At 41.5% G+C, this 13954-nt stretch overlaps 1 long non-coding RNA gene across 1 annotated transcript; it reads left to right on the top strand.

Moving 5' to 3' along the window:
- Positions 1-292: 292 nt before the first annotated feature.
- On the top strand, positions 293-1732 carry LOC103137462 (uncharacterized). Its single transcript, XR_476147.2, has 2 exons — positions 293-434; positions 648-1732. It is a non-coding gene; the product is annotated as an uncharacterized LOC103137462 (long non-coding RNA).
- Positions 1733-13954: the final 12222 nt, after the last annotated feature.

The raw sequence follows: 13954 nt of genomic DNA, 5'->3' as shown, positions 1-13954 counted from the left end.
CACACACACACACACACACACACACACACACACACACACACACACACACACACACACACACACACAGCACAAACAATAAATGAGAGGGATAAACACTGACATGGACAGAGCTTTAAATAAATCCAGCCACAGCGGAAGAAGACTGAAAGTGCAACAAGGGGAGCTGTGATCTCCCGAAGCCTCTCTGCTGCAACCTGAGAAATAAAAGTTGAAACGAAACGCTCCGCAGTCGTCCGTGTTCTGTCTGTGACTTTGCCCGCCTGTCTGTCTCCCCTCAGTCCAGATGTCAGAGGAACTAGCCAACAGCTGCGGCAGGAAATGAGCCCCCAGGCAGTGAAAAGGGGCTAACACACTTCCACACAGAAGAGCGAGACCAGAGTGACGGCGCATGCGCGCGCACGCTGCAGCCAACAAAGCCATAGATGTCACTAAAGGTTAGCATGCTTCTCCACCAGCGCTTTGACGGTTTATTTTTACCTGAGCGGCTCCTCGGTGCCGCTGTCCGCGCTTAGCTTAAGCCTCTCGGTACATTTGTGTGACAGCATTTATGTAACTTCCTCTCTCTCTCTCTCTCTCTCTCTCTCTCTCTGTCTCTCTCTCTCTCTTCTGGATTTATTCATTTTGTTTGATGCGTTTGTATGTGCCAGCCCGTCAGCCCGCCTGCCACAGCATCGCCACCACCCCCCTGGAGCCAGAGGGAACATTTGCCTTGTGGCTCCAATTCCCAGGAATGTCTAACCTGCGCCAGCTGTTGAGAACATGGTACCTGTGCCAACAATGTGCCGACTCTGCCCACCACATCGCTCGCAATTCCGTCTCCATCTGGGTCCAATATTAGATTTTTGAGCGTGTGTGTGTTTGTCAGCAGCTCTTCTGTGGCTTTAATGCTTCCCACATCTGTATTTGAAATTTCATCAATGGGTCCATGAATGCCTTTATTGTGTGTAGCATCCTCTGTGTCAGTGTGCTGATGTGTTTGTGATGTATTGGGTGTGTGTGTGTGTGGCAGCTCGGTTGCGTATGTGTGTGTCTCCATCTGTGTGCGCTGGGCCTCCCTCGCCTGCATCTGGAGTAGCATTGAAGAGGCTTTCCAACAAGGCTGATGGTGACCAGCCTGCCAAGCAGCCCAGATGTTAGTTCTGTAAGCCTCGGGCTAAATGGAGAGCGCCACACTCTCATTATTCACAACCAGTAAACTGCAACTGCTGCTTTCCAGTGTAGGAGAGCACGAGCGTCAGCAGGGAGGAGGAGAGGGAGGACAGAGCGAGCGAGATAAATCATTTCATCACTCCTACAAGGCGGTGACACAAGGACCCCTCTGTGCGCTTGCTAAGTAAGGAGGGATGTGCACAGACTGAGACTAGGTGGTGCTAGAGCACCTGACCTTTTTCCCTAAGCCCATTTCATTCGTATGCATAAGTGCTGTCAATGTTTTATGTTGCTCTTTTCAAAAATGGAGCGACTAATTTAAAGTAAAGATCCACCTCTGGTTGTTACATTCTTCATTTTTTACTCCCATTTGTCCCATTGAGCCCGATTTCTCAAGAAGCATTTCAACAGGGCCGCTCAGCGAATAGAGGAAGTTGTGAATTGATTTTCTGCATTGTTTTAGAATTGTAGTCTGCCTGTAGTTGTAATTTGGCAATGGCAGTGAAGGTAGTGAATGAAGCCGTTCAGTTTGTGTAGGCTACACTTCCAAAAATTGAACAATTAAAGTCGAGGGAAGAGAAAAGCTTAAAGACATTTTATTGCTGGTAAAGACATCGTGGGGTTGGTTACAGCTCACTCAATTTCCGGTTATCCTCTTTTTGTAGCTTCTTTCACCTCCCATCGAGACAGAGCATTACATACGTCACGGCCAAATGTTAGCAACTATAAGATGTAAACAGAGCCCAAACCACTTGCAAACAATCATTTCTCAATATCTGAAAATCTAGAACCTCTGGACGAAGCAAAAGGGATTGGTTTTTACCAGGCTACTGGGAGTCAGTAGGTACATTGAAACCAAGATGTGTGAGTTTTCAACACATGTGGCTTTGTATTGTGATAAACCCAAAACCTGCTGAGGAACAAGGAAAGTTCTGAAGCTTTGAAGTAGCCCTTACCACCACCTCTGAAATTGTTCTATTTGTCAATGCAGTGACATACATGTCACCTATTCATTACATTTGTAAGATCATGTTGCCAAATTTCATCCTAAAAAAATATTTTTGGGGGCTGGCAAAGTCGCAGGGGTAAAGCTTGTGACCCATATACGGAGGCCTCGAACCCGTGACCCGTGGCCGTCACGGGTTCCAGTCCCAGCCTGTTGACCTTTACCCTTTCTCACAACCTGCTTTCCTGTCTGGCCACTGACAAATAAAGGCCACTGAAGCTGGAAAACAAATTTAAAGACATATTTTCGCTTTCTAAAAATTAAGAAACAACTTAATTGTTTCTTAATCGAAAATTAAGAAACAATTGTCTGTCGTTGCAGTGCTGGTTTGAGAGTTCTTACATCTTGTCATTTGGGCAGAAACATCTCTTTATGAGCTGACCAACACCTGTTGTGTGTTTGATCAGAAATCTGAAGTGGGTCCGGTTACTACACTGACAAACGCTCCGGTGGGAGCGTGGGACCAACCATAAATTTAGTAGATTTACATGCAAGCTTTTGTGAAATATAAAATGTTCTGGTCTTGGAAAAACATTGCCCTTACCACCTCAAAGAACATATTTGTATGTTCTTGCTGAGTATGTACACATCTTACAATGTAGTCCCACATTCTTTGAGTCCCCGGAGTAGTTGTAGAAATAATCATTACAATTCAAATGTCCTTTTTTTTTTTCTGTATGGCAGCGCCGCAATTTGGAAGAGTGCAAACTATTGTTTTGGTTTCCTCCAACTTTCGAATGGAGCATCTGCCTCTATCTGCTATTAGCTGTGGTTTGGAGCGTACAGGTGGATTTATATAGCTTCCTTTTAATTAGTCAAACTGCTGTTGTTGCTGAAAAGACTGAGCACAAAGTAAACAAACCAACAACAAAAAAGACCACAAACATAATAATAATAATAAATAATAATAAAAAATAAAAAGTTAACCAGCATTTTGTGAATAATAGCCTTTACCTTCGATTTATATGGACAGTTATCCTGCTTTAAAAGGACATAAACTTGCAGATTCAAGAATACCGAGAGCATAAACAACAGCATTAAAACAACAAAAATAGACATCGGCTATTGTACACAGAGACTTTCATAAATCTACTCTGACATAGGAGCAGGTTACCACGAGGTCACCTTCTGTCCTTTCTGTGAGCTCCGGAGCCGTCGCTTTCCAAACAACCAGGAGCAAACATCCGTCCATAAACAGGAGAACCATTCTGGAAACAAAAACACAACACGTCCCATCAAACAGTGGGACACAATTAGCTTGATCATCTGGACGGGAGTAGCTGTAATATTGGGGCAGATTCAGCTGTTTTGAGCTCACGAGTGTGTGTGCGTGCCATGATAACCACTGAGGTGGCATCTGTGAGGCTGCTTTAGCTGTGTTTGTGAGATCCATGTGCACGGACTTCCACAGGGCTTAGAGAGGCGGTACACACAAACACACACACACCCCCAACCCCCCCATATGGTGAGCTGTCACAGTGGCAGCGTGATGCAGACCTCCCCTGTGTGGGACCTCCAGCCAGCCGTCGGACTCACCAAGTAAACAACAACTGGACGCGGAGTGAGGCCCTTGTATTTGTTGGACTACTCCGGGATGTTATCCCTCTAAATCTGTGATAATGACAAATGTATGATCCGTTTCTCACGTGAATTACCGCAGGTCAGATGTTGGTATTTACACTTCAGTGATATCTCCTCATCTGTTTGGCAGTTTTGACAATGGAGCTGTTTTTGTCAACAAACCGTTTGACTTTAAAAAAAAAAAAGAAAGCAGCCAGGTTTTCACAGAAAAATGAGCCGATTTGCAGGCCTTTGCCTGCAAAGGCCTGCAAATCGGCCTTGAATTAGGGGACAATAATTTGTCCCCTTATTCAAGGGGACAAATTATTCCCCTTGAATAATTTGTCACAAACCCTAATGTATTTTATTTGGATTTTCTGAACTACATCAGCATAAAATAGCACTTAACTGTGAAAACAGGAAAAGGATATGTGGATATGAGGATATCCATCCTCCCTTACTTTGATAACCCTAGAAAATATTTAATGCAACAAATTTGCCTTCTGAATAGAATCCATCAGTGGATACAAGCATTAAACTTGCATAGTCGTCCCTCACGTTATATGTTTATCATATTTCCCATTAGCCATTTGAGTTTTAGGATGACAGACGTTTTCTCAATATGGCTGCCATTTTTGAGTCTTTTAAACCTATTATTGCCATAAAATGTTACCATGACTTGGATGAGCTTTAAGTCACATTATATGTTTTTGAACGTGGTCATCCTATTCGTAAAGTAACAATATGTAGCTAAATTATAAACTGAGGACTTTGGTGTTTGCGAGTCCCACACCAATTGGCAACTGGAAGGAAAGAAAGATGTGACACAGACTGGGAGACAGTCATCTTGTTAGCATTAGCTTCCACTCATCTTTTTAATGTTTTTAGCAGTTAAGGATTAGCTTCTGCTATTTTTTTTATGTGTTTAGACCTTTAGCATTAGCACAGCTAAGATTCATGTTTAGCAAATGGGTCTAACTTTCTGATTTGATGCGCCCGTCACTGCTAACAACTACAACTGATTTTAGTGTAAATATTTAATCTGTGTTACAACCACGGTGGCCATTTTGATAAATGTCCACCAAGTCAAGTTCAAGAAAATAGATATGTTTTTCTGTTGATCAAAATATGCAGGGCTATGATTGGACACCACACACATTCAACGATTTTAGTGTTTAGTGCAAAAATAAAATGTATTTCACAACCATGAAAAATCAAATGATTAACAAATATGATTTCGATAGGTCCACTTATGTGTGATTTGACACCAAAAGTGTGCTATATGCTTTGATAAATATGAGCAGATTTAGTGGTCGGTCACTTGTATGTTGAATCAACGCTAGGGTTTCAACCATTACTGACATTATATCAACGTTGATTCAACCATCATCTGCATGTGGATCTGCATGCAGATTTGGGTTAATTTTACATTGAATGAAAGCTAAGTATTTATGTAAATTTTTAGACCAAACAATAGGCTCCACCCTATTTTAAAAATTCAAATCCCACAAAATCTCGCAGGATTTCATACTTATGCCTGGCGTGGTGGGTAGCATGAAAATAATAAAAAAGGAGACATGAATTCACAAAGGTTGAATTTATGGTTGAGGTGTTTGAATGGCAGGTGGTGGTGGTGGAGGGGTGCAAAAAACAGCTTCCATTGATTGAATATTTAGATTACTAGTTCTTCCCCAAACCTTATCCTCAAGGCAAACTGACCTGCGTGTTTTCAGTTCAGCAAAACCCCGTTAATCAGACGTCCATTAAAATCATGTGTGCTGAATTAGGGAAATGCCTAAAACTTGTAGGGCTTGGAGGACCAGTGCTGAAAAACACTGGATTCGACGTTGACATTTCATTTATTTGATGTCAACCACAAAACAACATTGATTCAATGACACAGTTTCAACGTTAGTTAATTGGCTAGAATCGGATGGTTGTTTTATGGTTGATCCACCGTCAGTTGTCGACCTCAACCATAAATTCAACCTTTGTGATCATAATCCAACATTGAATTAACATCTTTTGCCAACAAGCCAACAGTGAAGCAGCTGTGTGGTTGGGCCATCCCACTCATGTAAATGGTGGGGGTGGACCGCTTCACTCCTTGTAGTAAGTTGTAGATGTTTTTGTGTCAATATATCACAAACAAACAGTCAGTGAGAATTGCTATGAACAAGTAAGAAAATGTACAGAAAGGAATCAGCACCCACTACCCTCTACAGTGCTTAATTTAAAATGTGAGAACCCCCGCTCAGTAATAAAATGCTCTGACCCAGAGCGCTGATGAGGAGGAGAGGAGGGGAAGGTGTGCGGCAAAACAGCTGACATTGGTTCAACATTGATCAGATGTTGATCAGACATCAGCATTTCAGTCATTAGAATTCAAGACAAATCAACATTGATTCAATGATACAGTTTCAATGTTAGTTAGTTAGTTTGATGGTTGATCCACCGTCAGTTGTCGACTTCAACCACAAATCAACCATTAATCAGACATCGGCATTTCAGTCATCAGATTTCAACCACAAAACAACATTGATTCAATGACACAGTTTCAACGGTTTGATTGGATGGTTGTTTGATGGTTGATCCACCATCATTTGTCGACTTCAACCAAAAATCAACGATTGTAACTATAATTCAACGTTGATTTAACGTCGTGTGCTATCTGGGCATGTTTTCCCTCTGCTTAACAATTACGCATCAGTACATCTTGATCTACCAAATAAAATCCTGACAAAACAGATTAAAAGTTTCCGGTTGCAGCGTCACAACATGTGGTAAAGTCGAAGGTTTGGGAAAACTTTCAGAAACTCCACCATGTGTCTGAAGTGGTCAGCCTGTCAAATCCTCCATATGACACAGTTTGAAAAATGCAAACGTCTGAGGGAAGAGACGTCTCCTCCCATGACAGCAATGCTCCTCACATCTGTCCCTCTCCGCCTGCAGACAGATGTTTCGCAGCAGTTTGTTCAGGGAAGGAGAAGACGACTCCTCCTGTGCATCCCCAAGGAGCGAGCATCCCGGGGAAAATCACTTCCACACATAAACCGCGACTGGGCTTCTCCGTAAGTGTGTGCGTGAGAGTGTGTCTGTATGTGGAGATGAAAATAACGGAAAAATAAATAAATAAATCAAAAGTATGAGACAAGAAATGTGTCCTATAAAGAACATGAGGTCCAGAAATAGGAAGTGGCAGGTTTGGAAGCATTTGGGCCCTCAGGGGCCATCAGAACCTTTGGAAGTGTGTGTGTGTATGCGTGTGTTTGTAAATAAAGGGAGCCTCTGCTGCTCTGTCTTCTGGCTGTTCTCAAAGTGTGTGTGTGTGTGTGTGTGTGGGTTTTTGATGTTCATCTCACTCAGTTGTTGGAAAGCCAAACACAGTCTGCGCTCCCAGATGTTGACAGATGTGACGCGCACATCCCTGCTTCCTCTCACAGACACACAAACGCGGGAGAGACAATAAGACACATCCTTCCCTCGGGCCCACTGGAGACAGATTTTCAACAAATACCACTACGCTTCTCCAAAAACCAACGTCAGCCCCATGATGGTAAGCTGCTGAGCTGCCCCCCAAGGACTTACTGTTCTGCTGTTCCAGATGTTTTATAACCAAAACATATAAAATCTGCCTCATACAGATGTGTTGACTAAATAGGATTAAGAGAAAGAGAGAGAGATAGAGAGGGGGGGGGAGAGAAATATAGGCTACTAGGTCTCTCTAGTGGCCTGGAGTGGATTTTGCACACAAGCAGAAAAGAAGTGTGTGCAATAGAGAAAGTTTGAATCTTTTGCATGTTGTCAATGTCTTCAACTATTTTTTTTAAGGAAGGGATCATTTCGAGAGAAAGTGTTGCAAATAACGATATCATTGTTTGCAACAGGTACAACTGATAGTACCGCTTTAGCTGTTTTAGACTAATATTTTAATTCAGCCCATACATACCTCTGTTTTTTTTGGGGGGGGGGATGGATTTAAGTACGACAGCTTTGAAACTGCTACAGTACTCTCCAAATACAAAAAATATGAAAGAATACAGGCCGATTGTGTATGGAACAAAATCTGTTCCAAAGGCAAGTTGTTGTTTTTTTTAATTATTATTATTTTTATTATTCAGACACATCATCGAGACACTGGTTCACAGCCATAAATAAATAAATAATGAAGGAATAAGCTCATTTGGCAATTTGGCAAAACAACCGATCAGAATTTGTCCAGACTTGTGAGCATAAATGACCAAAAAAGAAAACGACATTCACAGAAAACAAAATCCAAACACCCAGCTATGTGACAATGTTAAAAACATACTGAAAAGTTTATTGTTAAAAAAGAAAAAAAGATGGAGGCTACATGGAGGGTATTTTTGCAAACTCAGAGGACTTTCTACTTGATCATTTTGATCCGTGTGGTGACACGTCTGAATAAAATGCTAACTTTGCTATTGTGTATTTCTTCATAACCCTGTATCCTTCCTCCTCATTATTATGCATTGCTGTCTGTTTGTCTGTGTCACATGAATGTCATGGCGGTCGAGCGGTCACGGAGGTGGGACCCAAACTCTTTCAAGAACAAACTCAGACTGACATCAGTGGAAGCTTCTTTAATATTAGTGCAGCAGCAAACACACTGCGTAAATAAAGGTTGAACTAAATAAAGGAGAAATCATTCCAAAGAGTACACAACTGCAACTTGATAAGCAAAACCAGAGTATTTACATTAAATGAAGATCTGATGACAAAATACGTCATTAGATACAAAACCAGGCAAAATAAAACATCTTAATTTAATCCCAATAATTACACAAAACCTAACATAGAAAGCCACATAATATGGAAACATGTCCACCTTTCTTTTTCCTGGTGTGGTGCAGACCTGGAACTAAAATGACCACAAGCCTGGGGACTGTTTTGTCTGTGCACACCTGCTGGGAGAGGGAAATGACTGAGGTTACTACTCACAAAAAAAATAAACTCTGATATTTTACTTCATTAAAATGATTTGAGTTTATGTTATTGCCGTTTAAGCAATCATTTCATTAAATACAGAAAAGTTAAGTTTAATATCAAGTTACCTTTTTGCATAAAATCTCAAGATGAGGCCTGTTAAGGAAGTGACACCCAAACTAAACTTCTACTTTCCAAGCAGCCAAAATAATGTTGTCTTTAATTGCACAGCATGGTTGTGTTTTTACTAAAACAATTACACGTCTCTAATAAAACAATGACTGATTGTGTCAGTGTGTTACTCAAAAACCCAATAAAACCCATTGAGATTGGTGTGACAAAATGTGAAAGAGTTCAACTCTAATGATTACCGTTTATTGTTGTTTTTAATCACTTGCGAGTTTGAAGGTGAAGATCCACATTGAGGCAACAGCAATTTTGTCAAATTATTATTGCAGAGCAACTTTCTGCTGTCTTCTTTCTTTAAACTTTGCATTTTTTTTAAAACAAGGAACAGGAAAAAGATTAGGAACGTTTACTGCTGCCTTCGTTGTCTGTAGTTGGCTCAGTATAATTTCCAATTTACTGTTCTGACTTGCTTGTCTGTTTATATTTTGCTGTTTCTAAACCTGTTCATTTTATTCAGCATTAAAGATTTACACCTTTTTTTTCCCCCTTCTAATAAAACCTACATGTGGAGGTTGGACCCTCACAGCTCCTCACTTGGTCTCCTTGCTGCATCGATGACTGGTTCAGCAGCTGAGTAAAATCCACACCGATGGCACCCAGCAGAACTCCAGCATGCAGCTGGATGAGCAGCGAGGGGAAATGATCATATGAATGCTAGGGTCCGTTTGCATGGAAAGAAAGACAGAGATCTAACATGCATGTTCATGCCACTCGGTGGATTGCTGCTGAAGTTTAGAGTGGATTTACTGGCTGACCTCTCTGCGTCCTGCAGGTGACATCTGTCTGAAAATCCTCCCCAACAACGGGAAGTAAAGAGACCCTGCAAACACACAATCTCACTGTGAAATACGCAGTACCATTCATCCAAGAGCCTATGACATTACTGCTGAGCTCCAGAGCAAACCTGAACAGTTTATCAAGAGTCTGTGCTTTGTGGCTCCGCTACCACCTAATCACTGGGGTGAAAAAGGACGAGAATATTACCGAAACGGCTCCCGCTAAGCAGTGGTCAATCACATAATTGCTTTTACCCTCACTCATAAATTATCCCGCCAGCAGAGATCCAGGAAATGCAGCTTGCTGACGTGAAAGCTCCTCCTGAAGTTTATCTCTGTGGATGTTTGAGAGATGACTTTACTGTGATTTAGTGGGAAGCACATTTGAACACGCTCATCCAGAGTAAGATGCATTTAAGCTCAATGTGCTCATTTAAGAGTCCACCTAACCCAACATGGCACTATTTGGAAAAAAAGCAAACCCGTCCTTGTTCAATCAAACGTTAACTGTGATAAACCACTTTTTTTTTTCTGCTGCTCGTTGACAAAAACACACACAAACAAAAACAGAACAGCTGTGAAGTCAAATTATGTCTGAAGAAAATAGATCACATGCAATAAAAATTATGACATTATGTACTCATCGCAAGGTTTTAAAACTTCATAATTTTTTCAAGAAGTAAACAGGGACCAGAGTAATTTGGTTAAAATCTCTGATTACATTTAATAGAAAAAAGTGCAGCATGTTTTTACTGCATGAAGCAACAATGGCACACAACAGCAAAGTGTTTGCGTATTGCAGCCCTATTTAGACATATAAATAAATTTTATTTGGACATCTGGTGATCCGTGGACCGCATTTCACACCTGAGTGCAAAGTAGGTGACCCAGAACAGAAGAGAGCGGAGCCGTGCTGGACCGTACAGGACCCTGAGCTGTATGGCGCACCTTCAACACCGTGGCTACAGCTGCTCTGTCCGGTCTCGTGTGGGCATACCTGTGTGTCTGCCCGTGTGTGTATGTCTGCATCCAGAGCGCCCGGTCTGTTTGACCGCAGCTGTCTCTACCTCCATGCGCGTCTCCGGGGTGAGGCTGACCTCTCTCGTGAAGCCGCATCAAAGAGAGCAGGGACGGGGCTTCGGTGGCACAGGGTGCCGGGCCGTCCAGCACGGCTGCTGCTTCCCAGGGCTTTGGGAGCGGGGGAACTGGGTCTGGAGTAAAGTTGGGAGAGGGTGGAGGGGTGGAGAGAGGTGTGTGTGCTGCAGGAGGTGAAAGGGGGCTAGAAACTAGGGGTGGAGGGAGAGAGGTGTGGGGATGCTTCTGCTTAAACCTGAAACTTTAGTTTAAAAAAGTGTTTTGTTTTGTTTTCTTTTTACAACCTGAAAAGGCTTTCTGTGCTTTTTGGTCAACTAAAGAGGCAGCACATAGTAGCATGTCACCTCAACCAAAGAGGATGATGGGTAAGTGATTGACATTTAAGGTCAATTACTTACAAAATCTTTACAGTCAAACTAGCTCGGCCATTGCCTTTTGATGCATCTCCCTTCAATGCTCTTTCTGGGATTTCTCCCATTGACCTGGATTTCTCAGGTAGAATTTCAACTGGACCAATCAGCGAACAGAAGGGGAAGCTGTGAATGATAATGTCAATTTTATGCGTTTGTAGTCTGCCTGTAGGATGTGAATGAAGCCTGTCAGTCTATGTTGGTCACGCTTCCAAATATTGAATTCACATTAACAGCCATCTTGGTCAGCTCGTCCTCATTTCCTCTGTTTCTCTATGCTTCAAAGTGTCAAACCCGTTCATTACATGCATCACTCGAAATGTTAGAGATCGGGTACAATTTAAAACTCCAACAGAATCCACGCCTCTAGCAAGCAATCGTTGCTCAATTGCCTGTGTACGAAACAAAGTGTAGAACAAGGGGCTGCTTTTTACCAGGCCACAGTAAAACCAATAATTATCCTTTTGCTTAGATTACTAATAATACATCATAAAATAGGACAGAAGAAAAAACTAAAGGAAAACCACAAACCTGTTAATGGTACCTTCCATTTAACCCCAGGAACACGATCAAGGTTTTTTTTCTCTGAGTTGGGTTCAAAATGCAATAAGATGGACCCCAACTCACAACATTCGTCGTACGATAAACGTATAAATTTTACTTTTATAGACATTTAAGAATCTTTTGTACAGTTGAGATGCAAAAAAAAAAGGCATGAAGTTCACAAACATTCACCATGTGTTGCTCTTACATTGTAAGATCACGCACTGTTGAGCAAAACGTGCCAAGAGGATCCAACCTTCATGTGTCGCTCTACAGTTGATGTAATTGACTGGACAGATTCACTCTTCCACTGCGAGGAGTGTTTGTAATGATGACTCGAGGGAGGCCAGAACCGATACAGCTACAGTCCAGAGTGCTGCTCACAATCCACAGTCCCTACATTTACAATATTGGGAAGGGTGTGAAATGATGCGTTTTTTTTTTTGTTGTTTTTTTTTACCTCGCTTTGTATACTGTGTCTTGAGAAAGTGTACATACTCCTTGACCTTTTTTCACATTTTGTCATGTTGCTACCACAAACCTCACTGGAGGTTTATTTCACTGCAGGTTAGGTGATTTCTGAAAGCATTTTTTTATTTTCAGTGTATGTCACATTTTTCAGATTTTTCATTCAAGTTTACAGTTAGGTGATACTTTTTTGGTCTATGACATAAAATCTCAAAATGTACAAAACTACAAATTCAAGTGGCAGAAACACTTTTTCATGGCAGTATCTCTATAAAGTCTGTAGATCAAATTTGGTATTTAATGCATATTTACACTAACTTTTGACATCTTTTTCATGTGTAAGTGTGTAACAGGGACACGTCTGGCCACAGCTACAGCAACAGAAGGGATCCCCTGTGTGGCCTTTTTGCGTTTCAAGCTGTCTTTTCACTTTTACTTCCACTGCCTCCTCTCCACAACACATACACAGGCACACATCCTTGTACTTATATATAAACTGAGGACATTGCACTGACTTCCACCCATACATTTTGCCTCACCCCTATTATCCAACATTTAATTCACATAATACCTCTAAATCTAACCAGCAAAGCGCAGTACAACTGCAAAACATATGTAATATAAACAAGGGCATACACACAAATGCACACACACACACATACACACACATGCACACACACACCTTTCCCTGCTGCTGGTTTCTGCCCATTCGCCTCCCTTTTGCACAGAGTTGCGAGCAAAAAGCCAGCTGATGGCCCAACGTGAGTGTGTGCGTGTGTGTCTGTGTTAAGAGAGGCCAGAACGTGGTACGCACATATGGTGTGTGACGTTAGGTCCACCTGTGTCCCCTCTATGTGCGTTGCCACATAACTGCATGCTCTGCCTCTGCTGCCCAGCTGCCCAGGCAGGAGAAATCAGGTGAAGGGGGGCGTTGTTGTGCCATGATGTCAAGAAACTTCAATCTTTCCCTGTATTTCCTCATGCAAACTATTTTCAATGATAAAATTCTAATAATATTTGTTCGGTTTCCTGTAGTTCTTTCTTTCGTTCTCTCTGTACCCATGCTGACTGTTGCCTGGAGGAGTCCTAGAGGACCACAGCAGGACAGCTGACCACATTGGAAAGAGTTGCACTGGACAAGAATTCAAGAAATGCAGCTTATAAACAACCTGAGCCTTAAATGGGCACAAAACATTTGGTTTGCTTTCAGCTGATCAGCTGTTGTGTGGAGACCTGCGCCATGCAGCTGTCTCATTTTTAAACATGTTATAATAAAGTGGAATGTGTGTGTGAGAATACAAAGCTGAAACAACATCCCCATAAACATATTAATTTGTCTTTCATATGTCTCTACAGTAACTATAATAAAAACAGACACCTGGTGCTTAATCTAGAGCAGATTTTATGATCAGTGCGTATTTTCTTCTTCTTTAATGTTGTTTTATGGAAAATGCTTTCCAACTTTGTGAGATTCCTTGGCTATTTTTATGCACAACTATATTTTTAACAAGTCTGTTCCAACATTTTAATTTAATGTTTCCAACTCTGATCTCAGTTTTAAGACTGTAGTCTAATACCTGACACAGAAAGCTCTGGATTATTTATTTAATTATTTAGTAAGGTTTTGATGAAGAGTAATAAGTGGCCAATATCTCACCTGAAGTAGGTAACATATTGGAGTCCTTATTTAGCATAAATGCCGCAAAGTGTCTAAGCTATTACAGTGGTTTAAGTAAATGCTGATTTATTCATTTTAACACTATCTCACTGTTTTAGGTTGTTACTCTGACTGCAAATGTTTTATGTTTTGA

Source organism: Poecilia formosa, unplaced genomic scaffold, assembly GCF_000485575.1.
Source record: "Poecilia formosa unplaced genomic scaffold, Poecilia_formosa-5.1.2 Scaffold40, whole genome shotgun sequence".
NCBI classification, from domain to species: domain Eukaryota; kingdom Metazoa; phylum Chordata; class Actinopteri; order Cyprinodontiformes; family Poeciliidae; genus Poecilia; species Poecilia formosa.
This window is presented reverse-complemented; position numbering and strand designations above follow the sequence as displayed.